Below are 24,572 nucleotides of genomic sequence, written 5' to 3' on the forward strand. Positions count from 1 at the left end.
TGAGCTGTCAGCACAGAGCCCGACACGAGGCTCGAACCCACGAACTGTGAGATCATGACCTGAGCTGAAGTCAGATGCTTAACTGACTGAGCCACTCGGGCGCCCCAGTCACTGTGGTTTTAATTTGAATTTCCCTAATTAGTAATTATGCTGAGCAGCTTTGCCTGTGTTATTGGCCATTTGTGAAGTGTCCATTCTTGTCCTTTGCTTATTTTAAATATTGGATTGTGTATTTTTTATTATGGCTATATAGGAATCCTTTATATATTCTGGATACAAGTCCTGTGCCAGCTAAAGAGGTTGTGAATGTTCTCTCCCAGTCTTTGGCTTGTCTCTGTGCCGTTTTTTTCCTTGAAAGAGAAGAATTTTATGAACACCACTGTATCATTTCAAAGAGGTTAGGAGTAGAGCTTTATGCATCCTACGAGATCTTTGCCTACCCAAGATTGCAAGAACCTTCTATGTTTTCTTCCACAGCGTGTATAATTACAGGGTTTTACTTTTAAGCTTACAGTCGATCAGCCTCCGTATGTGTGGCTAAATTTGTATATGAAGATTTTCTAGGGATTTTGTTGTCGATTTCTACTATCCACGGGGTCAGAGATAAACTCCGTATGGTATCATAGAAACCACAGGCAACAACAATGGGCAATTACCTTTCAAAGAAATTACATACGAACGTACAAGTAGTCTTTATTTTACCCTCATCTTTGCCACATTGGGTAGCCCTTTTCCGTGTCAAAGGCACAAGTGTCCATGTGATGTCATTTCTCTTCACCCTGAATAACTTCTTTCCATACTTCCTGAGGAAGCGTTCTCTCACCTTGACAATGTCTACGTCACCTTCACTTTTCAAAAGATATATTTGACTGGATTTCAATTCCAGCATTTATCATTTCGTTATCTTCTCTCGTAATTTCTCGTTGCTTCGGAAAAAAGTCAGCCGTGCTTCCTATCCTTGGTCTCTTATATCTGTGATATTTTCCTTTCTGGCTCCTCCAGGTTTTTCTCTTTATTTTTCAGTAGTTTAACCATGATGTGCTTTTCCATGGCATGTGTGTGTACATGGTGATCTTCCCTGTGCATATTTTTTGTGATTCTTGGGTTTATACGTTAATATTCTTTGAGGAAATTCAGGACATTTTCAGCCATATTCTCTCAAGTATTTTTTTCTGCCCACTCTCTCTCTCTTTTCCTCTTCTGAAATTCCAATTACACATATATTAGAATCTTTGATACGGTACTAAATGTCACAGAAGCTCTTTCATTTTTAAAAAATCTCTCTCACGCTGTGTTCTTAAGATTGGATAATTTACATTGTCCTGTCTTCTGGTTCACTGACACATTTCTTCTGTTGCCCCCAACTTGATATTAAGCCTAGCCACTAAATTTTTCATTGCTGATTCTTGGCAGTTCTAGAACTCCCACTGGATTCTTGTTTGTTTGTTTCTGTTACTCTGCTGGACTTCCCACCTGGTCAGTCATGTTGGCAATCTTTTCCTTTACATCCTCAAACATATTTATAATAGCTACTGTAAAGTTTTTCTCTGCTAACTCCAAAATCTGAGTTATCTGGGAGTCTGTTTCTATTGAATGGTTTTTTTTTTCCTGAGTATGGGTCACATTTTTCTATTTCTTTGCATGTCTAGGAATTCTTTTATTGTATACTGGTCTCTGTGGGCAATAGGTTTAGAGATTCTATATTCTGTTGACTTACAGCAAGCAGTTAATTATGGCATATCAGCTTGAAGTTTTAGAAGCTTGGGTTTACACTCTTTAATATGGATCTCGTTTGATTTTTCTTTAATCCAAGGGACAATCTTTAATCCCAAGACATAGTCACTGCTCCTAGATATGATTCCCTCCCATCGCGCCCCACCCCAGGATTTCAATGGAATGCCCAAGGTATTTATGAAATCTCTCTTGGAAAAAGTGGCATGATTCAAACTCCAAACTCTGTCTCTCATTAAACGGGCAACAGTTGAAATCTCTGCTCAGCTTTTTAAACTTTTAGCTCCTTTCAGGATTTACCCCCTCCATTTCCAGCCCCTCTGGTAGCCTTGAACTCTGTCCTCTGACACCTCGAGCAATAAACTTTCTGCCTGGCTGACTGAGGAAAGCCCTCAGCAAAAAACTGTCTAAAGATAGATTTCGCCCAGTGTGGTTCCTTCTTTCGAAGGTCAAAGACTCTCCAATTTTTGCCTGTTTCTAGTTGTTCTGCAATATTTTAAAATAGTTATTTTTAAAATATTTTATTCAGAGTTTGTTATTGTTATCTGCTGGAAGGTTGACCCAGTAAGAGCTACTCCATCATCCTCAGAACTAGAATTTCTTCCACACCCATTTTAAGGTTTTTTAAATGTATTGCAAAACTGACCTCCACAAAGGTTATACCAGATTATCTTCTCACCCGTAGTAGATGAGAGTCCTTGATATTCTTTCCACTTGGCAGCTAAGATTTTTAAGCTAAATATCACGAATGCTGGAAACTTAGAGATCACCAGAGACAGTGATTCTCATTTAGGGTCCCTGAATCCCAAAACAATTCATGAAAATCATACTGGGTTGAAGGACAATTTCTACAAGTTATAAACACGATTTCCAAATATAAACTATACAAGTATCCCTAACTAAAACCTTAAACGCGGTTACTTTTGGTTAGAATGACATCCTATTTTTCATGGAGACACTGGTTTCCCTGGCTGGCCAGGACTTCTGTTTGACAGTTAACATGATTTTGGCCAACCCAAACTGACAAACTACATTATTACTGATAAGGGAAGTGTGGCTTTTAGGACATAACAACCTTGGGGAGAAATTCAATCCGAGGAATTATTGGTGGCCCTGGGCCCTAGGAACAGAGATGGGAGTTTCTTGAAGATGAATTTAGCCTTCATCATTGGATCTATCTTTGTTCGTACAGCTTTGTTGGTGATAGCACTCGCCCCTTTATTTGCCGAAGCCCAAAGACATAAAAGAACTTGCCTGGAGTTACACAGACTTACTCCCACTGTGGGTACAGAGATCAAAACCCAAGATCAGTCTTTGTTCCGAACACAGCGGCACATTTTAACTGTGAAGGAGTAATTCTGATATCTTCCATGGGTTCAGAGAGAAAAATATAAAAGAGTAAACTCAGAGAAGACTATTTTAGAGAGCTATCCTGGGAGCACAGTAACGATCGGGTGGACAGTTGTGTTCTTTGAAGCGCCTGTGATTTCTAAGTCATTAACTTTCAGGGGCAACGAAGAACCAACCACAGTCCAGGTGAATGGATTTTAGCCGAATGCAAACCCATTGTCCCCTGCCAGGTTTTCCTTTATTTGTCTATGAGGTCTGTTTCTTATGTTTTGATGCTGGATTCAGATTCACATGTGCAGATTCATTTCTCCTCAATTTCCAAACGCAAATGCTTCCCACCTTTTGTGATCATTTGTAGAAATGACTGGAATAGGGTAGACACACAGACTGCTTTCCTTTTAGAACTTCTCCATCACCCAGCCCACTGTTCCATGTTCCTTAGTATATATTTTCTGTAGCAAGACTTAGGTGTGTCTCACGTATTTATTTTATTTTTTTCCAGAAAAGTCAGGGTTCTCCTTTGAGGCACTGATCACGACACCATGGAGACTTTAGCAAAGACTTGATGCTTCAAAGGGACTTAGATCAACGTTTAATTACCTCCCCCTGGAGACACTTGGTGCCTTTTGCTGTGTGTGCATATGAGGTTGGGTGCGTGAGTGTGCAAGGTCCCGTGTGTGTGTGTGTTTGTGAGGTTAGCTATGTAAGAGCAAATGTGAGCGTCCTCTGCCGCCTCTCTGCCATTTCAATTCTAACCGTGCTCTGGAAGGCTGACGGGCCGAGCGGGGCACTCCCCGCCCGGTGTCTGCGTGGAGCTTGTCCCAGGAACCCGGAGTGCAGTTCAGACTGGCTCAGACCCATCTCAGAGGGCTGGGATTGTGATGACCAGATCCTTCAGGAAGCAGCTGCCACTGAGGAAGGAGAAGCCAATCTAACCCCCCAGGTGGCCATAGGCTTTTACCTGTTCTCAGGAGCACACCCTTTCCCACCTGTTTTTCCAGCCAGCCAGGCCAGCACCGGAACAAAGGGGGAAGCCCCCAAGGGCTCCACATCCTGGGGGTGTCGCCGGGACTCATGTGCGAAAAGACACGGGACAGAGCAGTGATGGGATACCGCGAGGGGATAACAGCTCCGCAGAGACGGGCTGCAGGAGGGGGGGCAGGAAAGGCCATCCAGAGGAGAGGCGAGAGCTCAGTACACACAGCAGGGAGCCGACTCAGCCAGGGTCCCCTCCGGTTGTGCAAGGGTAATCCTGAGGGCGGGGCCAGGCTGAGATAAACACAGAACCCTGCTTTTTTACAGATAAGATTGCAAAAGGGGTCTGTTCCTCCTCCAGGCGCTGCAGCACTCTTAGCAAAGCTGGATGCTTCCGGCGGGGGGCCTTATATCCCGTGCCTCCATCTGATGGTCCCTCGTGCCCCTTCACCATTTTTCTAAGCTTGACCTGACGGAATCTCGCCTTTTGCCTCTGCTTTGTCCTTGTCACCATTTGTGACAATTGAAGGCATTCTGTGTGGAGAGAATATGACCGTGGGACCCCTCCGACTTCAAGCCTGTCCACTTGGATCTATGTTTTCTCTACTCTCATATGAGCTTTTCAAATAAAAGGATTGAGAAGCTGAGTGCTTTGGACGTATATTGTAGAGATATAGAAATGGGTGTGGACTCTGAAGCCAGACCACCTTGTTTAACTGTAGCTCCAACGGGCACTAGCTGTGTGACCTTGGGTAAGTTGCTTAACCTCTCTGGGCCTCGATTTCTTTATTTGTAGAATAAAGACAACGATAGTACCTACCTCATAGGGTTGTTAGGCAGATTGTATTAACTATTATGTATGAAATTTATGAACAATTCCTGGCATATAGGAAGTACTATGTGAGTGTGAGCCATCATTGTTTTTATAAGTATTATTTTGCTGCATTTCCTTGTGTTCATTGCACATGCCTAATTTCTACAAGAGATCCAAATATCTTTATTATTAAGGTGAGGGGAAAGCCTAGCTCCCTCCCACCTCCCCAGTCCTGGCCTGTACACAACCCCTTACCCTTGCTTTTCTGGCTGGGGCCAAAGACACCATTCTTGTCCCTGTGCCTGGGTAGGGGTGTTGAAACAGAGTAGATGCATTTACTAGACTGTGGTTTGGGCTCCGTCTGTCTTTCAACTTATAAAGTGTCTGCGTGATTTTTTTTTTCCGTCATCATTAACAATGGAATTCTTTTGTCGTAATTTTTTTTACAATTAATATGTGCACATCGTTGGAAAATACATATATTGTAAAAACCTTCAAGTACAAAAAGCCCCCCAGCTCTTGCCGAAGGCTGATTTCCTTCCCTTGAGGCAATCACTGCGATCAGTTTCCTGACATCCTTCCAGGCTCCTTCTAGAACAACATTTATTTTTTAATGCCTTCTCTGATTTTCCACTAGGCACCATTGGTGCAGCTGCGTAAATGAGCCTGGGTGCACAGGCCTGGGTGAGAATGACCTCTGGGCTAAGGTCACCAAGTCTACAGATTCCGGGGCTGGGCCTTTCTCAGCCCGAAGGAACTCAAAAGCCCGCTTAAGTGGTTTGAATGGCTTGACATCAAGGTCATTTTCCCACAGGGCCCAGACTGATCTCGTAGCGTGGTTCTAGAAACCACCCTCAGCCTTTGGTCTGCCACCCGAGGCCTGGTGTCTGAACCCCTCCCGGCCTCTTCCTTTGAGCCTGGCTCTTTGACCTGAGACTTTTTGCAGGCTTTCGCCCTTTCCTCTCTGGCCCTGCCAAGAATGGGACTCCCTAGAAACCCGCATAAGACACCAGAACTGACCCAATGCAGCCCCAGCCCACCCATTGTGTCTGGTCTCCCTCATCCCTCCGGGTCACTGGACTCCTCCACCAAGACCCTTGCTGGAGCCACTGATCTTGCCCCCCTGTCCTGCACCGCCTCTGATTCCGTGGGCTTCATGCTCTCCCTGGCTACAGCCTGTGAGGCAGCATGACCCTGCTATCTGTGGCCTCTGCGGGTGATTGCCAGGTGACTTTGGGCCTCCCTACCTACCTTGGCCTTGGTTTCCTCACTTGAAAAGTGGGGAAGGAGAGGGTTCCCCTGGGTGCATTTATATCCCCTGGATACATTTATATCCCCTGGATATAAATGGTGAGCTCATGGCCATAGTAGAAGCAGGGGTGTGGGTCAATGAGAGCCAGTCCAGTCCCATAGAAGAGGAACACGCGGCAGCTTTGGGAAAGGCACTCAGACCTGTCCCTGACCTGCTTCACACCTGGCAGAGTGGCCCTTGTCGCCAGTGGCAGGTGCCCCGTGAGCCCTGTGAGTGGCCCATGCCATGGCATAGCCTGAGCTAATTGCAAGGGAGGCCAGTGGCTGCCCGGGGTTGCTGCTCAGCCTCCAGCCAACCGCCACGTTTGAAAAGCTGTGCCAGGTCCCCATAGACGATTCTCTGTCCGAAAACCGGGAACAAGGACTAATATAGCCATTTTCATTTTGATAGGGGAAAAAAAAAAAAGTCGCTCCAAAGCACTTTATTGGTTTCTGAACAGTCTCAGGCAGAAAGACGTGGCCCAGCCCTGTCTTAAGGCAAGGCTTCCTTCCTCGTGGCCTTCAGCATCACGTTGATGACAGCCATGGGGATGTAACAAAAAAAAAGTGACAGTAACAAGTGCTACCACCTTGCAAATTTCAAATTATGTGGGCAGATACCCGAGGCTCACTGCTGTCAGAAGAGTGGCCCCGGCCCCCCCCCCCCCCCCCCCCCCCCAGCTACAAGCAGCTCAATGACAAGGACTTTGGCTTTTAGTGTCTGCATCTCCAGAAATGCAGGCCGGGCCGCCGAGGTCATGCACTGGAGCAAGGGTAGAGAGTATCAGCGTCAGAACCAGACATTACCACAAACCTCGTGTAATTGGCAAATGGGCGTGGAAAGGCTTGCACATTCATGATCTCTGCAGAGGGACCATATACGGGGACAGGCCATCAAATCTCACAGGGTCAAACCCTGAGGGTTCCCCCATCTCTTTCCTCCTCCAGCCCCCATTGGCAGACCTCTGGTTTCTCCGCTGAGCTATCCAGGATTCTGATGGACAGGATCGCTCTCTGCCAGCTCAGCTCTGTCCCCAAGGAACTCGGTCATTGTGCGCACGCGGGCTGCTTTGGATAGTGGATCTCCCCTCTCCGCCCCACTTTCGATACCCAAGCTGTCTCTCGTATTTTCTTCTTTACAAACTGCGTTTTTCCAAAGATTGGGAAATAGCCACATCAGGATGAGAGATGCGTGGAGGCAGGTGAAAGAATGGTGGTCGCTTTTCGTCTTCTTTTGGTTTTCTGTATTTCCAAAATTTCCACAGTGAACATCTATCGTGTGTGTGTAATCAGGAAAACAGTCTGATGAAACGGAATGGGGACCTTGAGGCTGAATATTCTGATCTACAGGTAGATCAGAAGGGTCTTAGAAGGCTGCCTGTTAAGACAGTACTGGAGACCGGGCAAGAAGACGGGAGACTTCCCGAAATGTTGCTAAAAAGCCCTTTCTCCCTCCCTACGATTGCTGGGGTCACCGGTCATGGAACTGCTGAGGATCATCTTGTCCTGAGCTCCAGACCTCTGTGGCTCCTACATGGGCAAGGTTCTCCTGCTTCAGAGACTTGGTGCTGCCTTCCCTGGGGGGCCCACGCCCCTATCCAGCCAGCACCCATGCACACAGCCTCATACTGAGCAGGACGGCCACTAGGCCACCCAGGCGCCCCCGGTGCCTGCCCCACGGTCCTCAGAGACGACAGCCCCAGACTGGATGGTTTGCCTCACCTAAGGCAGCCAGGACGGTTTCCACTGGGCACTTTTTCTGTGTGGTGTGTTTTTCTTTCTTTGGTAGCTCGTAAAATCCCCCCCGCCTGAACCGGGCCCCTTCGTCTTTCATCTCCAACCTCTCCTGGAGCTGTCCCTATTTCTTTTTAATTGTGCCTCCTTTTTTTTTTTAAATGGAAGTTTCCTATTGAATTTTTATGACAATATAGAGACGTGGATGGACTCCAACAAAAATGAAATCTTTATGGAATAGTCATTTCTCTCCTGGAGCCTTCTGACAAATGTTCCTCTGCGGATATATATACATATCTATACATTGGTGGGGAGCAGGAGGGGGGCAGCCCCTCTCGTGCTTGGCTTCAGCTCAGCGGGCTGAGGGGCGGGCCGCTGAACTGGTTATTATTGCGGCGTCATGACCGCTGGGGGGAGCGGGGCGCAGCCCCGCCGGGGGAGTGGGGGCAACATGAGGGAGGGAAGGAAGACGAGATGTAAATCTTTCTCAGGTACCATCCCTTTGCCTCGGTGTCAGCTGAATTAGCACACTCCCTAATCCCAAGCAACCCGCCTACGTGACTGCACTTGCGTGGGGGTGACCCACTCGCTTAACCCCTATCCAGCACCTCCTGTCCTGGCTCCCAGCCTGACCCGAGAAGCCTCTGTTCTCAGGCCTAATGCCGCGTGTGACCGTCTGAGGTCGCTGGCACGTTTCTCTTGGGTGAGCGTCACCAAGTGTGATCTGGGGATGGCTTGGGATCCGCAAATGGCTCTCCGGGGATCGGGGGCCTGGGTTGCCTTCGCAGGGTGTGAGTACTTGTGCCAGGATGGGAAGGAACAGTTACTCATTTATAAATAGGTATTGGGAACCACCTACACCGTATGCCTGGCCCAGATCTGGGCACCAGGGATTTCCTTGTCCCATAGAGCTGAGGTTCTTGAAAGAGGAAACAGGCAAAAATCAAGTACACGTGTGAATGAATGTGATGATTTTGGATTGTGGCACCTGCTGTGGGACAAAGTGGGAGCAAAGAGGGGCTGCTGAAGGGGAGGAAGCCCCTCCAGTTTAGACTACGGTCAGGGAAGGCGGCCGGCTAAGAGAGTGCTGGAGACCGGGCAAGAAGATGGGAGGCTGGCATGCTCAGATCAGGGAAGAGCATTCCGGCCAGAGAAACCAGCAAGTGCAAAGGCCCTGGGGCCAAATGCACTCAACATGTTGAGAAACAGAGAGAAGGTGAGTGTGGCTGAGTGGTGTGAGCCACCAAGGGAGCAGGAAGGGCTAGAGCAGGTCGGGGGTGCTTTGTGAGCCGTCCTAATTAACAGCTCTTAGTTCAAGTGCAACGTGAGCCACTGAGTGCATTTAGGGAGTAGAGACCTGACAGGAACTGGTTTTCATTTTGAAGACATCATTTTGACTTCTGCGTAGAGAAATAATGATAGAATTGTATTAAAACCAAGGTGCCAAGTGTTTGGAGCCTCAGAAAGGCAACACGATGCTCCAACTCTCAGGGGAATTTGGGGGGAGGGACAGAGTGGGATCGTTGTTTCTTCGGGTTGTTTGGATCCAGAGCTCTTTCCTCGAGCTGCAAGGCCTCCTACATAACTTGTCCCCAGCCTAAGTTTTGAGGAGAACTGAGCAGTGGTAGTTATGCTTGCCTCCCGGCAGAGAATAAACTTTCGAGCAAGAACAAAGCACCATAGATCTTACATGTGAATTTCGTCAAAGACTGGAGTCTTCTGCGTGAGCGTGCCAACTGTCTGCTCGGAAAGAGGGACAGTCATAAACATCCTAATAAGGAAGAAATGAACATATTTTAGCATCGGTCATGCGGCAGGCTCTGTCCCACGTGTTAGGTCCTATCACTGCCCCAGTGCCCTGAAAAGTACATTAAACATAGAAACTGGAACCAGAGAGGTTAAGTAACTTGTTCAAGGTCACACAGCTAAGGGGCAGAACTGGGGTCTGAACTCAGATTTGCGTGATTCCAGCGTCCTTGTTTCTGTCACTCACCCTGATGGCTTTGGACAGTATCCACGCACTGAAGGGTCAGCGGTCCCCTTTGATAAAAGCTGTCACAGTCTCTTAGAGACAATGGGGACCATGGCAGGGTGAGGCTGGGGCACCCTCAGGAGAACCTGGTGCTTTCAGGGTTCCTTCCAGACCCTTCCAGCCATTGGCCCATGAGTACAGAGCCTGCCTGAGGCCTGAAACTTTAAAAAAAAAATGCTTGACACTTGAATGAAAAATTAACTCCAAAATATAAGAAGAAAACTACAAAACCACAGCTGGTAATTTAAATTAATTAAGGCCAAGAAAAACGAAAAAAAATTTTTTTTTACCTTCATGTCTTCCTTCTCCGACACTCACCCCTGCCTTATGCAGACCCAAGTTTCTTCCTGAAAAACTTCTCGTCACATTTCCTGCAACATGGATCTCCGGGCAGTGAATGCCTTCTGATCTTGTTTGTCTGAGAAAAGCTTTACTTCTCCTTCACTTTTTTCAATTAAACTTTTTATTTTGAGATCTTTGTAAATTCATAGGTGAGGTAAGAAATAAATCAAAGAAATCTTGGGGGCCCTTTACTCTGTTTCCTTTGAAAGTGACATCCGGCAGAACTATAGTGAAATATCATAGCCAGAATGTGGACACTGATAACTTTTACGGATATTCACCAGTGTGTGTGTGTGTGTGTGTGTGTGTGTGTGTGTGCATATGCATTCTGCCCTGTGTACTTTTATCTCACGTGTGGATTTGGGTATCCATCACCACAGTCAAGATACGCTTTCCTTCTGTCACTGAAGGATCTCTCAGGTTGCCATCTTATTTATTTTTTAAAATCTTTATTTGTTTATTTATTTTGAGAGAGAGAGGGAGAGAGAGAGAGAGCGGGAGGGGGAGAGAGAGATGGAGAGAGAGAGAGAGAGAGAGAATCCCAAGCAGGCTCTGCACTGTCAGCACAGAGCCCAACTCTGGGTTCGATCTCACGAACCCTGAGAGCATGAGCTGAGCCTCAACCAAGAGTCAGATGCTCAATGGACTGAGCCACCCAGACCCCCCTCATGTTGCCATTTTATAGTTATACCTCCGTCTCTCCCATTCTCTCCCCTTCCATAACTCCCACCAACCAAGAGTCTGTTCTCTGCTTTCATAATTTTGTCATTTCAAGAATATTGTATAAGTGGAATTGGGGGGTATCTATGCCGTTTTTGCTCAGCAAAACTCTTGGGAGATTCATCCATTCATTCCTCCAGCGGGAGGAGACCCAGCATCCTTTTGATCCCTGAATAGCACCCCAAGGCACGGATGTGCTGCGGTTTGTCTGCTTAACCCATCATCACTGAAGGACATCTGGGCTGTTTCTAGTTTGGGGTGGGGAGATCAGGGAGAAAGTGGTCCAGCAGGGGATGGAGAAGGAGGCCAAGAGAGAGCACAAGCCTGTGCGGAGAGTGAGGGTGCACAGAAGGACAGGGCACAGGAGACAGGTGCAGGTGGCTGCCTCCAGGAGAGGACGCTGCGGGTGAAGAACAGTCGGAAGATTCTACCGTATATAATCACACCCCACAGATTGCTTACTTGCCGTGAAATCTATATTCTCGGATAAACGAAAGTTTCTTAGTGGACTCTTCTTCTTTTGGGAAGAGGCAGCGCAACTTGCAGGAGACCTGCTCCCTCGGTTGCTACTGCAGAGACGTTTGTGCCCACGCACGTGCACAGACGTGCGCGTGCAAAGGCCAGTCTTTGGGTCTATGGGAAGAATGCACCTTGAGTTCTGTCTTGCAAATGAATTTTTTATGGGTTTGGGTTTTATGTGAACTCTTCATGGCTCTCTAAAGATACATGTTTATTGTTTAAAAAAAATTTAGAGGACGGGGGTGTCTGGTTGGCTGCTCAGTTAAGCGTCTGACTCTTGGTTTCGGCTCAGGTCATGATCTCACAATACGTGAGTTCGAGCCCCACATCAGGCTCCACGCTGAGGGTGTAGGGCCTGCTTTGGAGTCTCTCTCTCTCTCTCTCTCTGCCCCTCCCCTGATCGCTCTCACTGTCTCTCAAAATAAATAATAAATAAACCTTAAGAAAAAAAAATTTCTACTTTAGAGGACAAAGAAGAAAGCAAACATTACCCGCAATTTTTTATTTTTTCTTGTAAAAACATTGTCGTATTGCACATATTACTTTGTGTCACTCCTGATTTTATTTGCTAATTGTTTAGGGCAGAATTCGAAATATGTCCCTCAAGATTCTGTGCCTAATCCCCAGGACCTATGACTCTGATAAGCTATCATGCCCATGAATGGCAAAAAGAACTTTGTAGACTTAATTAAAGTTATTAATTAGTTGACCCTCATCTAGAGAGATTATCTTGGATTATCTGGGTTGGCCCAAGGAAATCCCATGAGCCCTTAAAGAGAGCTGAGAAGCATAAAAGGGATTTGATGTACCATAACTGTCTTTGAAGATGGGTCCACAAGCTAAGGAAATGCAGGAGACCTCCAGACGCTGAGAATGATCCCCAGCTTGACAGCTAGCAAGGAGCTGGGGCTTTCAGCCCTGCAATCAGGGAACTGAATTCTGCCAACACATTCAATGAACCTGTAAGGGGATCCTCCCCCAGAGCCTCTGGATAAGAGCATATGCTGGCTGGCACCTTGATTTCAGCCCACGAGACCCCGAGCAGACATGTAGCTGAGCCATTGTGCCCTAACAGTGGTTCTATCCATACCTTCACTCACCCTAGTAGGTACACTTTTTAAAAGCAAATCCTTCATGGGGCGCCTGGGTGGCTCAGTCGGTTAAGCGGCCGACTTCAGCTCGGGTCATGATCTCGCTGTCCGTGAGTTCAAGCCCCGCATCGGGCACTGTGCTGACAGCTCAGAGCCTGGAGCCTGTTTCAGATTCTGTGTCTCCCTCTCTCTGACCCTCCCCCATTCATGCTCTGTCTCTCTCTGTCTCAAAAATAAATAAAACGTTAAAAAAAAATTAAAAAAAAAAAAAGCAAACCCTTCAGGCTTCCAATACAGTCAAGGGGAGTAGCTTTATTGAAATTTATTCTCTCGTGTGAAACAAACAAACGAACAAAAAGGTAAAAAAAATATATGAATCTACAAAAAGCCACTGAAAGGAACCAGAGAGTCTGGAAGGGGTGCAAGATACAAGATCAACACAAGAAAATCAGTTGCATGCCTATGTGCAAGCAGTGGGCAATCCGAAATTGAAATAAAAAATACCATTTCTAGAAACATAAAGATCAGAACGACTTGGGGACAGATCTGACAAAGGCTAAGAAAGGCCTATATTCTGAAAACGATCCAGTATTGCTGAGAGGAATTGAGTAAAATGTAAATAAACGGACATAGATTCAACACGATCCCAGTCAAAAATCCCTAATTCCTTTGGTTTTTGTCCAAATCAACAAATTGGTCCTAGGATTCAAAAGAAAACACAATAGCTCTGCGAAAACCAAGAGGATTCTGAAAAAGAGAACCCCTTTTTAAGACTAGCACTACCAGATTTCAGGTCTTGTTATAAAGTCCCTGGAAAGAAGCAGTATATAGTGGCATACAGACAGACAGACAGATCAAGAGAACAAAATATATGTTTCAGAAATACACCTGCAGATATGTGCACAACTGATCTTCAGCAAAGATACCAAGACAGCTCCATAGAAAAAAAATACTCTTTCAGTAAATGCTGGGGAACAACTGAATAATTACCTGCATGAAAAATTGGACTTTGACAAACACCTCACACCGTATCTAAAAATTAACTCAAAATGGATCACAGGCCCATTTTAAAAACCTACAACTGTATAAAGTGCAACATGAAAATATAGAAGAAAAATTCTAGGCAGACAGGCAGGTCCAGGAGACTTTGAAACTGAATCTGCAACTCTGAGTTAGGCAGAGACTTTTAATTAATTAATTAATTAATTATTTTATTTATTTTTTGAGAGAGAGCACGCCAGCAGGGGAGGGGCAGGGAGGGGGCGGGGATAGAGGATCCGAAGCGGGCTCTGTGCTGATGGGCTGACAGCAGCGAGCCCGGTGTCTCACAAACGCGAGATCATGACCTGAGCTGAAGTCAGACGCTCAGCTGACTGAGCCACCCAGGTGCCCCTATTTACCTTTTTAAAGTAGAGAGAAGGTGTGCGCACATGCGTGTGCAAGCAGGGGAGGAGCAGAGAGAGAGGGAGAGAAAGAACCCCAAGCAGGCTCTGTGCTGTCAGCGCAGAACCTGATGTGGGGCTCAATCTCAGGAGCTGTGAGATCATGATCTGAGCGGAGATCAAGAGTCCGAGGCTTAACCAACGGAGCCACCCAGGCGCCCCTAGGCAAAGACTTTCTAGATAAGACAGCAAAAGCATGACGCATAAAAAGTTTGATAGATTGGACTTCATAGAGTTTTAAAACTTCTGCTCTATGAGGGACCCTGTAAAGAAGGGAATAGATAAGCCACGGACTAGGAGCTATCTGCAGATCACATGTCTGACAATAAACTTGGAATCCAGAACATTAAAAAAAACAACCACTTCCAAATCAATAAGAAAAATGCAAGCAACCCAGTTTTGTAAGTGGGAGAAGGAACTGAGCGTGTACTTCACCAAAGAAGAAATATGAATGGTACAGAAGCGCAATCTCGTTAGTAACCAGGGAAATGCAAACAGAAACAACGATGAGATAGCCCCACACACCTTCTGGAATGTCTGAAATTAACTCGCTGCGCTGAATACTCTCCGTGCTGAAGTGGGCGAGAACCGGAAACTTACACACGGTGGTGGGAATGGAACGTGGTCCACCCACTTTGGAGAACGAATGGGCAGCGTCTTCAAAGTTAAGCATACTCTTACCATATGACCCAGCCATTCTACTCCTAAGCGTTTAGCCAAGAGAAATGAAAGCGTATGTCCACACAAAGACTCCCACATGAATGCTCGCAGCCGCTTTATTTTTAATGACTCAAAACTGGAAAGAATCCAGAGGTACAGCTACAGGTAAATAGGTAAACACACAGTGGCACATCCACATGATGGAATGTGACTGAGCAGTAAGAAGAGACAGCCTATCGACACAGGCAAGAACACGAATGAATCCGAAATAATTACGCCGAGTGAAAGCAGCCGGAGGGGCGGGGCACACACTGCACAAATCTGTTCACGTAAAATTTTTAAAAACAGAAACTAACCCATAGTGACAGAATGCAGAACAGTGGAAATGTAGAGTGTGAAACGCACGTATTAGAAAAAAATAAAGAGCCAAAATCAGTCGTCCGGGTTTTCGTCTCAGGAAATTTTCAAATGTATGCAAATTTTTAAAAATTATTCAAGAGGCTGGGGGATTCTGGGATGGACTGCTGAGTCTGACCAAAAATAAATAAACAAATAAATAAGTCTAACGGTAATACAAATACAGGAACTCCCTCCCCTGAATGGGTGGGTATAAAACGTGCTGACCCAAGTACTACTGGAAATGAGTGGAAATTGTAAAACCAAAAGCAAAAGAAATTATACGTAACACTGTATTCTGACTGATAAAGTTGTTTCCCATGGGACACGCGTTAATGATTCTGAAGCCACCCATTGTGAATTTTGGAACTGAAAACTGAAGTAGATGGATGGCCGATGGCGGGAGCCAAGGTCCTCACTGCTGGAGTGACAGGACACAGGCAAACAAAGTGGGGAGGCTGGAATGATTCACGTGGCCAGGGATTAGCATTGGAGACGTCAGTAAGAACTCACGTCTAGCCTAATACAGACACAGAGGGATGCGTACAAAATATCTATAGATACAGGTTGGTGTAAACACATATTTACATGTTTACCTGCGTAAACACATCTGTTAGCTAACAGAGCATACAAGAAAATGACACCCTTGTCGCAATGAGAGCATCTGGTGCCCAGATTTCAGATGTTAGGATCACTCTCTGATAAAAGGAATTAGGACATCTTGAAGAAATGGCCAAGTTTAGGATGGGCAGGGAATATGCAAGATGATCCTGGAGCATCTCGTAATGTCAGAAAGTAAGAAAGTGCTCAGAAAAACAAACAAACGACAATGCACGATGGTGGGGGTGTGTCGAAGGAACCCAGCAGCCATTTGAAAGAGCTCTCAATGACCAAACTGGTATAATCTGAGCAATAAAGTAGTACTGGATTATAAATAACACAAGTATAAAACAAATATGCATGATTCATACTGATACATATGAATATGAAATATTCTGTACTGATCACATGAATACACGAGTGGGGGAGAATAGACAACTCTCCCACGGGGTACAATTTCAAATAATCGAGGTAACTACTCCTCCCCCAAGAAGGTGGAGCAGAGCTCCCCATTCCTTGAGCGTGGAGTGCGCAGTGGTTTCCTTTCAAGGTCTACACTATGGGCAGCGTGGGTGGCTCAGTCCGTTAAGCGTCCAACTCTTGACTTCCGTTCAGGTCACGATCTTGTGGATCGTGAGTTTGAGCCCTATGTGGGGCTCTGCACTGACAGCTGTCTCAAAATAAAGAAATAAACTTCAAAAAAAGAATAAAGTATGAAAAGGGAGAAAAAGAAACTCAACACATATACACACTACCTCCGCCAGACGTCAGGGTCAACATCAAGAGTGATAAGTCATGTAGATGTCTGTACTCTTGATATGATGTGATGAGAATGGCACTTGCCCTCTGTGTCTTCCTCCCAGAAATCCACAATCCTACCCTAATCATGAGGAAACACCAGACAAACCCCAGTGTAGGGACATTCTACAAAACGCCTGACCAGTACTCCTGAAAACCGTCAGGGTCATCAAAAACAAAGAAAATCAGAGAAACTGCCCCAGCCAACTGGAGCCTAAAGGGGACCTGACAACGAAATGTAACGTGGGATCCTGGGTGGAACGCTAGAGTCGAAGGACATTTGGTCAAAACAAACGAAATATGAAGCAAGTATAGACTTTAGTTAACAATAGTGTTATCAATATTGGTTATGAAACAGGACAGATGTCCCATCCTAATATAGGAGCTGGACCGTAGGAGAAACTGGATGTGGTGTATGTGGGAACTCTTCAGACCCTTTTTTCAACTCTTCTGGAAACTTAAAACTATTTTAAAATCAAAAAAAAAAAATTTTAAATAGAGGCTAATCCCTTCCCCCGCACTTCTCATGCTCTCCCTCCTTTCTCCCTTCCTTTAAGAACAACAACACCATCACACATGTTTCAGCACCTTGTCATTTCCAGCTGTCTTCCTGGATCACTCTGCAGGAGCCTTGGCACGACCCTATGCTGTGTGTAGTCCGCTCCAATTTATAGACGGGCCAATTTATAGACGGCCAAGGAGGCAAAGAACCCATCCAAAGTAGCAAGAGTGCGAGCAGTGACCCCAGGACTCGTGCTGGGCTCTCCTGGCCCCACCCCATCACCCTGCCACTCTGTTTCCCACGGGGCCCTCTGATGACAAACCACTTGGGGCCCAGTGTACGTGGTAATCTTACACTCCAACTTGACTTGCCTGGACGTGACCTGAAGGTTGGGAGCATCATCTTGCTCCTCCTTTCCCCTTAGAAACAGTCATCTCAGAAAGAAGACAGCCAGGAGCTGGCGTGGGTGCCGGAATTCCTTCCCGTCGAGGGCACTGCCCCTCATCTCTCTGTGCCAAGCACTTTCACAGGTAATGATCGCATTTGGTGAACCCCAAAAATATCATGGAAGGAAGTTATTATTATCTCCAACTTGCGGTTGAGAGCCCTGAGGCTAGAAAGTGATGATAACTGAATGCAAACCCTTCCCTTTTCTCTTGATCAACCTGTTGTCCCTGACACTGGTTCTGGCCAGCACCCACCTGCCCGGCGTCCCGGATAGAAGGTGCTTATTCCCCTCCAGGGTGAGCTCGTGGTACCCATGACTGCCATGGCTTGATGCGGCCTCTCTAGCAGCCAGATATCACCTGCTCTCTGCACGTGAATGTGCCTTAGGGAGCTCATCAAATCCCAACGGAGAAATGACATCCTCTGGGGAAAATATCTGCAGTGAGGTGACCATCCTGTTACCTTTCTCTGTCCTTCTGGACCACACTCGAGTCCCCACGCATGCACCTGAGAGTGTGGGCAGAGAAGCGTCTCTGCTGAGTGGGATGAAACATCGTAAGAGCTCTGAGGGTTGAAACTTTGAAGAGGTTGAGATCTTTGAGTGCTGAAGAACCTTTGAATCTCCCTTCAGCTCCCCCTACCCCGACCACAAGCCCTTCTCTTGATGTAAAACATGTGTTCAGATTGAAAACAATGAGGCATATGTCTATGCCGACAAGACTGTTTTGCTTTATGCTTCCTCAGTGGTTGGAAACAGACCTACCTCTGAGATCTGCATGACTCTAAGTGGAAAACACTCCCTGTCAGTCATATCTGTGGATTTGCGAGATGGAACAGGAGACCGTTCCATCTCTGCTGCTAGGAACACCGTCTGTGTGATCTGATTGTGTTGGGAGTGGGTCCGTCTTCCAGCTGCCCCCACGCAACCCCTGTGGAGCAGACATGATGAAGGTGTCTAAACTCACTTGGAAGCTGTTAAAGTTAAGCTGAAATGCCCAGGAGCCAACAGAGGAACCTTCCAGAACAGATACGATGTGACACCCCCACTGACCCTACACCAGCCATACAGATGATGTCTTCATCCACATGACCAATGGCCTCACATCAAACCAGGACATTTGGCTTCTCGCTTCTGTCGCGTACGTAACCAGTTGACCCCGGACGAGTTACCTGGCCTCTTATTAAGAAACGGACTAAATACTTTCTGGAGAATCTTTCAGCCCTAAAAATGTATGAGTTCTTTTCCTCCGAGTTGATGGGTAATCAGCTACAGTGAACACTCCTGTAGATTCGGTCTAAATTAGGAGATATCAGCATCCCTAGAGGAGACCAAACCCTGAAGCGGGAGGAACTCCGGAACCACACGGGGAAAGGATTTGGGACCAAAACAGATAACAAGAGTAAATGCACAGAAGACATCCAGGTTGAATCCACCTTCAACAAATCTGGACTGAGTAACTTCTACATGCAAATGACTAAAGTGCAGGAGTGGGGGGAAGGATGACAGCACGAATCTCTCAAAATCCTACGTTCTAATTGAGGTACTAAGAAATTCTTGGCGGAGGAGAAATAACTTGTATAAACAATGGGATGCCGCGGGGTAACAGCGAGGCTAAAAGAGGCATTTGGCGGGCAGATGTAGAGCAGGAGGCCAAATTCAGGTGTAAAGCAAGGGAGAAAGGAGGGCACTCGAAGACCAAGTCTCATAAGCCTTACTTCCTGGTCCACGTTAGCACTCCAGAATTCAGCCCTGAGAGCCACCATGTCCAATGTTCCATCACTGGGGGAGCAGCCAGGATTCCGGGGCTGGTGGCAAGTTCTGGAAGGGCTTCCTTAGTCTGAGAGGATGTTGGTGTCTCTGGGCTCCACGCCACCAGGGGAGGGAGGCCAAAGGCACAGGGGTACTGGTGCTGCCACGCCAGGAGGAGTTCCTGCCAAGGGGGTGGGGGGATGTTTCACAGTCAGGACTACATATCTGGTCGGGGCAGAAGGCAGAGTGTTGGCCAATGCTCCGGGTCACCTAATTCCCTACCCGAACGAGCTAACCCTTCAAGCTCCTGACTGGCTGGCACTCATCATCATAGTCATGCGACTGAGTTTTCAGTGAGTTTTCTCCTGAAAACTAGTTGGGATGGCCAGGAAGTTAGCAAGAGGGTCAGCCCTGCAGTTGGTTGGAAAAGAGAGGTTCTCTTGCCTTGGGGTCATTTTGGGAGAATTACGCAGTGTATGATTTCTGTTGAGAACAAAGGAAGGTTAGGATTTTGAGAAGAGAAAGGGGACTTCCCTTCTTTTTGCCGGCGGGATTTTTCTGGAACGGAGCACTCGTGGAGCATTCTTGCAATTGCACTGTTTCACTCTTTGTTCGGACAACGATGCCTAGAATAAATGTCTGTAAGGCTGGAAGGGGCTTCAAAGCCCGTTTTCAAGGTAAACTAACCAGAGATACCTTGGCCTTTTCGTCATCTGTGTCTGCTAGGGCCGTCATAGCAAAGTATCGACAACAGTACCGTCTCACAGTTCTGGAGGCCAGAAATCCGAGATCAAGGGCTCAGCGGGGTTGGTCCCTTCTGAGGACCGTGAGGGAGAATCTGGTCCAGACCTCTCTCCCCCTGCTTCTGGGGCTGGGTGGCAATCTGTGGCATTCTGTGGCTCACTGACGCGACAACTTGATCTCTGCCGTCGTGTCCACATGGTGTTCTCCCTATGTTGTGTGTGTTTCTATCCGAATTTCCCCTTTAAATTTTATAAAGACACCAGTCATGCTGGACTAGGGGCCTCCCCTAATGCGGTATGACCTCATCTTACTGACTACATCTACAGCGGCCCCAGTTCCAAACGAGGTCACGTTCTGAGGTACCGGGGGTTAGGACTCCAACACGTGACGCTTAGGAAGACACAATTCAACCTCTTACCGTATCTTTTCTGCCCAGGGAGCCAAGAGCGTGGGCCCGTCAAGCCACAGGCGGGGAGAGGGATGCCGTGCTGGGTCCCTCACTCTCTGGAGCAGCTCTGGACGGGCTTTGCGCCCCTGTCCCTGTGTTGCAGGTGGAGACTGGGGTCAGGTCCGTGGCAGAGCCCGGCGTGAACCAGGATCACCGGACACCCACCCCCTTCTGGGGCTGGGACTGGGACAGGACCCCCAAGCCCACCTTGAGGAGAGTGGGTTACACCAGGTAGAGGATGACCCCGAGATTCTGGCACATGAGGTGAGAACCACCGTCCTGTGCAGACCACCCCTCACGTACGCCTACAGGAGGGCCAGGGTAAGGGTCTGTTCTTTGTGCCCACCCAGGCGAGATGCGGCCTCCTCACTGTGCCTCAGTTCCTTCCCCTGCAAAATGGCGGCGATGCTCTGCCCTGCCCGGCTCTGCCCACCTAAGGTCAGGTGAAGCCCCAACAGGGTGACCCCATGGCACGGCTTTGGAAAGACCCACAGACCTGGTGACGCGGGGAGCGTCGTCATGACCGCTGATGTGCGGTGCAGCCCGAGCCGACAAGTGCCAGCCGGTGGCTGTGTCATCTCCTCCGGGAGTCCTAGCGCCTGCTGACAGGGACAATGTCTGATGACTAAAGCATATCTGACCCTCCCCGAGCCCGTTTCGCATACAGCAGAGACTCAGCCAGTCTTTGCTGGCAGTCTGCCTGCCGCCGGCCTGCCCGTCCAGCTGCTCAACGCGGAGATTGAAACCCACCCGGGTTGCATTTCAGAGGTCCCGGCCTGCTCTCTCCCTGCTCAGTGAGCTCTGAGGGGAGCGCACTTGCGGGCTGGGTTCTGGCCAGGTGAACCTGCCCGGAGGGGGAGGAAAAGGAGGAGGAGGAGAAGGAGGAAAGGAGGGGGAGGGGGAGGGGGAGGGGTAGGGGGAGGAGGAGGAGGAGGAGGAAGAGGAGGGGGAGGAGATCCCAGCATGCACCTGTGGCTTAGCTTTCTCCCTTGCGGGAGGGCCTCCCTCTCTCTCCACTGACTTTTTCCAGAGCACCTTCACCCTATGAGATTGACAGCTTACTCTTGGTTGGGAACAGAGTGTAGGAAGGGGTCTTTTCAAACTGCCCTTGCAGCCCTGCCTGCCAAAACCCCGCCACTGCCGCTTTGCCTATTTACCCTGGCCACCAGGTCTCTCCCAGCTGCCCTAAGAAAACAGATTACTGTCCAGAGCAAAGTCCTTGCGTGTTTCCTCTTTGGAGATGGATCAAGTTTTGAAAGAAAGGTTTCCTGCAGCCCATGGCACCATTTGGGTTTGTTTTATCTGTCTCCACCTGTGGGGCAGGGACTTAACCTGTTGCCCAGGGCTGGGCCAGCAAATGACTGAAAGGAAAGCAAAGCTGGCCCGGTGCGCTTTTCGACAACACACCGAGCGGCCTTGTTCTCCTCTGCCCAGCATTGTGCGGGTGAGGCCCAGGCCCAAATCTGAATAGGGCTCCGCGTAACTTGATATGTTTTCTTTCTTTGCTGTAGTCTCAGTGTGCCAAATTTAACTATGCCCCAATCTGCGGTCTGTATATATAGTGTTGTTGCAGGAGTGGGGGGGGGGGGGGGTTTGCTAGAGGGGGGAGGGGAGCGTATCCATGTTGCAGGAGTGGGGGGGGGGGGTTGCCAGAGGGGGGAGGGGAACGTATCCATGGGGTTTTTTTCTATCTTTTTTTTCCTCTTGCCTGCTTTGCTCACTGTTTGCTATATATAACTTAACATGACCGTCCTCACTCTTTGGTCATTAACCCTTTGGAGATACCCACTGCAATTTGTGTCTCCCGGAAGGCCCCTCCACCAGTGCCCTCAAGCGCCCTGTTCGGGAAGCGCTGGCTGGCACCGTCGGAGTTAACCGCAGGCCTTTGGAAACTTGAACTTCCCCAGAAGTGCTTGTGCAGCAATTAGCAGATCCCCACTCAGATACAGAAAACTATCCCCTACCCCCCTTTGCAAACAAGCAGAGAAGGCCCTCGGAGCCACGAGTCAGCCCTGTGCCTCTTTCCAAAAGGCTTGTATCCTGTACCTTCCAGAAATGTGATAAAAGGTCCATCTTGATGTTGCTGCAAGGTTCCTAGGGGAAGTAGGAATCTGTTGTCCAATTAAAACTCATGAGGCTGGGCCTCACTTCTGAGATGCTGGGGTGGATGAACACAAGGGTGGCAGAAAGCTTCTCATTTCCGGCCTGCGTGACGACTGACCCTGCCTGCCTAGGTGGATAGAAGCCCTGTTTCACTCTGCTGGAGGGAGAGGGCTGGCAAAATATTTTGGTAGCTACTAAATGTTGGGGACCAAAGAGAGCTCCTCACCCAGGCCAGGCCCTCCTCTCAAGGGCGGGTGGCCATCGCTCCTTAGGACCCAGGGTCCATGGGATCAGGCGATGGGAGGTAAAAGCCTCAGCTCTCGCTGTTCACTTCTTTCAGAAGTCACAGAAACGCGGGAAAATACAGAACCTTGAGTCTCCTTGTGAGGGGGAAGATGTCTTGGGTCATCTTGGGCTATATTTAGAATGGAAAATGTGCTGGCTCAGAGAAAACTGGTCATGTGTCCTTCTCCAGGCTGTACCCTGAGCAGGGAGCCCGGCCCCATCGGGCCCCCTTCCTCTCATCTTTCACACAGCCCAGATGCCCCTCCTCCTCTAGGGAGACTTCCCAGCCATAGGGAAGACCCCGCAGGGTCGGGCTGGATGACCCTGTTAATAAACTTTACAAGCACGAGAACCATGATGCTCCAGTGTGGCACTGTGTGCCAGGCACGGTGTGAGCCCAGAAGTGCGCGTTTGGCGTGCAAGTGGGAATTGTGCTACCTTGAACCGCTCCCCACCCCTGCTTCGCCAGGTGTGAGCGCTGGGGATGGACACAGGGATCCTGGCCCGAAGGGCACTCACTGGTCTGGCTCACCTGTTGTACTCTGGGCCACAGGCACGTCGGGCTGCACGACGGCGATCGTTTCTTTTTGTAAGCATCAAAACGTTTTCAAGAACATGGAAGTTTGTTGCATCGCCATCTTGTTTGTGGATCGGCACATGATTTCTCAGAAAGGACAACCCGACCCCGCCCTGTCACCCCTTCCAGCCCAGGCCCTACCTCCCACTCTACCGAGGATGAGGGTCAGAAGTAGCCTTGCTAAAGATTGCCGTCTGCTGTGTTTGTGGGGACAAAGGGGACAATGGGAACGCAGTCTTGGGTACCTGTTGTGGGTCAGGCACCACTTTCAACCTTCACAACCTCTCCGAGAGCTGGGGGTTATTGAGGCCTTTTCCCAGTATGGAAACCAGGGGTTGGATGTCTCCTCCAAGGACCGACGTGTCCCTCACCTGCCTCCTCCTCCTCCCCGTCCTCCCCCTCCTCCCCATGCTGTGCTGGTCCAACCTGTGAAATGCAGTCCCTCAGTCTCCTGTCCCATGGCTTCCCACCTGGCCCACAGCCCAGCCTCCTACCCCCTCTAGACTCTGATCCAGACAGAAGCCAGCATGATCTTCGGGAAATGTAAAACCAAGCCACATCCTTCTCCTGCTTGGAACGTGAGAGTGGCTTCCGGGTGTTCTTAGAACAGGATTCAGCCTCCCCACCGTGCATGGCCAGTACCCCCCGCCCCAGCTGTGCTACAGCTGTGGTTCACCCACTCTGCACTCGCCCCGCCAGTCCCAGGGCCTTTGTATTTGCTATTCTGTGCCCGTGGTTGGGACCCTAGACCCTGAATCATTCTAGTCTTCCTCAGGGAGGGTCAAGCACTGTTCTAGCTGGGGGTTAACCCTGCACGCCTGCACACCTATTCTCTCGGGAGGAACGAGACGCTCAAGCTCCCACACTGTGGGGCTGCTGCCCTCCCCCTCCCTCCCGACCCAGCCCCAAGACCCACGCTTCTCCCAGCAGCCTGAGGGAAGTTGCTTCCTTCCTGCACATGCTGTGCTGGGTGTGAATCTTCCACCATGGGCAGATCTCAGGGCTCTGTGTTTGGGGCAAATAGCTACTCTTTCATGAGGCTTTAGGTCATGAACTGACACGTCATGTCTTGGAAGCCCATCCGGAGAAGAAGCTGACCACCTTGGCTTGCTCCCGTCGGCCTTTCTGAAAACCCAGTACGGTGACATACTTTCAGCCCCTGGATTTTCCATTCCAGTGTTGCATCAGCTCAGAAGAAAATTCTCTTCTAATTGGTGACACT

At 48.5% G+C, this 24,572-nt stretch overlaps 2 long non-coding RNA genes across 11 annotated transcripts in view; one reads left to right on the forward strand and one right to left on the reverse strand.

Moving 5' to 3' along the window:
- LOC109264803 (uncharacterized) overlaps positions 1–24,572 on the forward strand; it is a 155,753-nt gene that overhangs the window by 85,299 nt on the left and 45,882 nt on the right. The window lies entirely within an intron of this gene.
- LOC109264787 (uncharacterized) lies at positions 6,837–23,432 on the reverse strand. 9 transcript variants are annotated; one of them, XR_008418020.1, is made up of 9 exons: positions 23,306–23,432; positions 22,715–22,903; positions 22,432–22,611; positions 21,355–21,427; positions 20,882–20,984; positions 20,356–20,477; positions 19,160–19,374; positions 9,585–9,665; positions 6,837–7,462 (listed from the first exon to the last, which is right to left on the reverse strand). It is a non-coding gene; the product is annotated as an uncharacterized LOC109264787 (long non-coding RNA). The 9 variants fall into 9 exon arrangements; XR_008418019.1 differs by lacking the exon at positions 6,837–7,462 and having other exon boundaries at positions 8,797–9,665; XR_008418017.1 differs by lacking the exons at positions 6,837–7,462; positions 9,585–9,665 and adding an exon at positions 16,819–18,020 and having other exon boundaries at positions 18,207–19,374.

This window comes from Panthera pardus, unplaced genomic scaffold, assembly GCF_024362965.1.
Source record: "Panthera pardus isolate Hobbes unplaced genomic scaffold, ASM2436296v1 HiC_scaffold_26, whole genome shotgun sequence".
Lineage (NCBI taxonomy): Eukaryota > Metazoa > Chordata > Mammalia > Carnivora > Felidae > Panthera > Panthera pardus.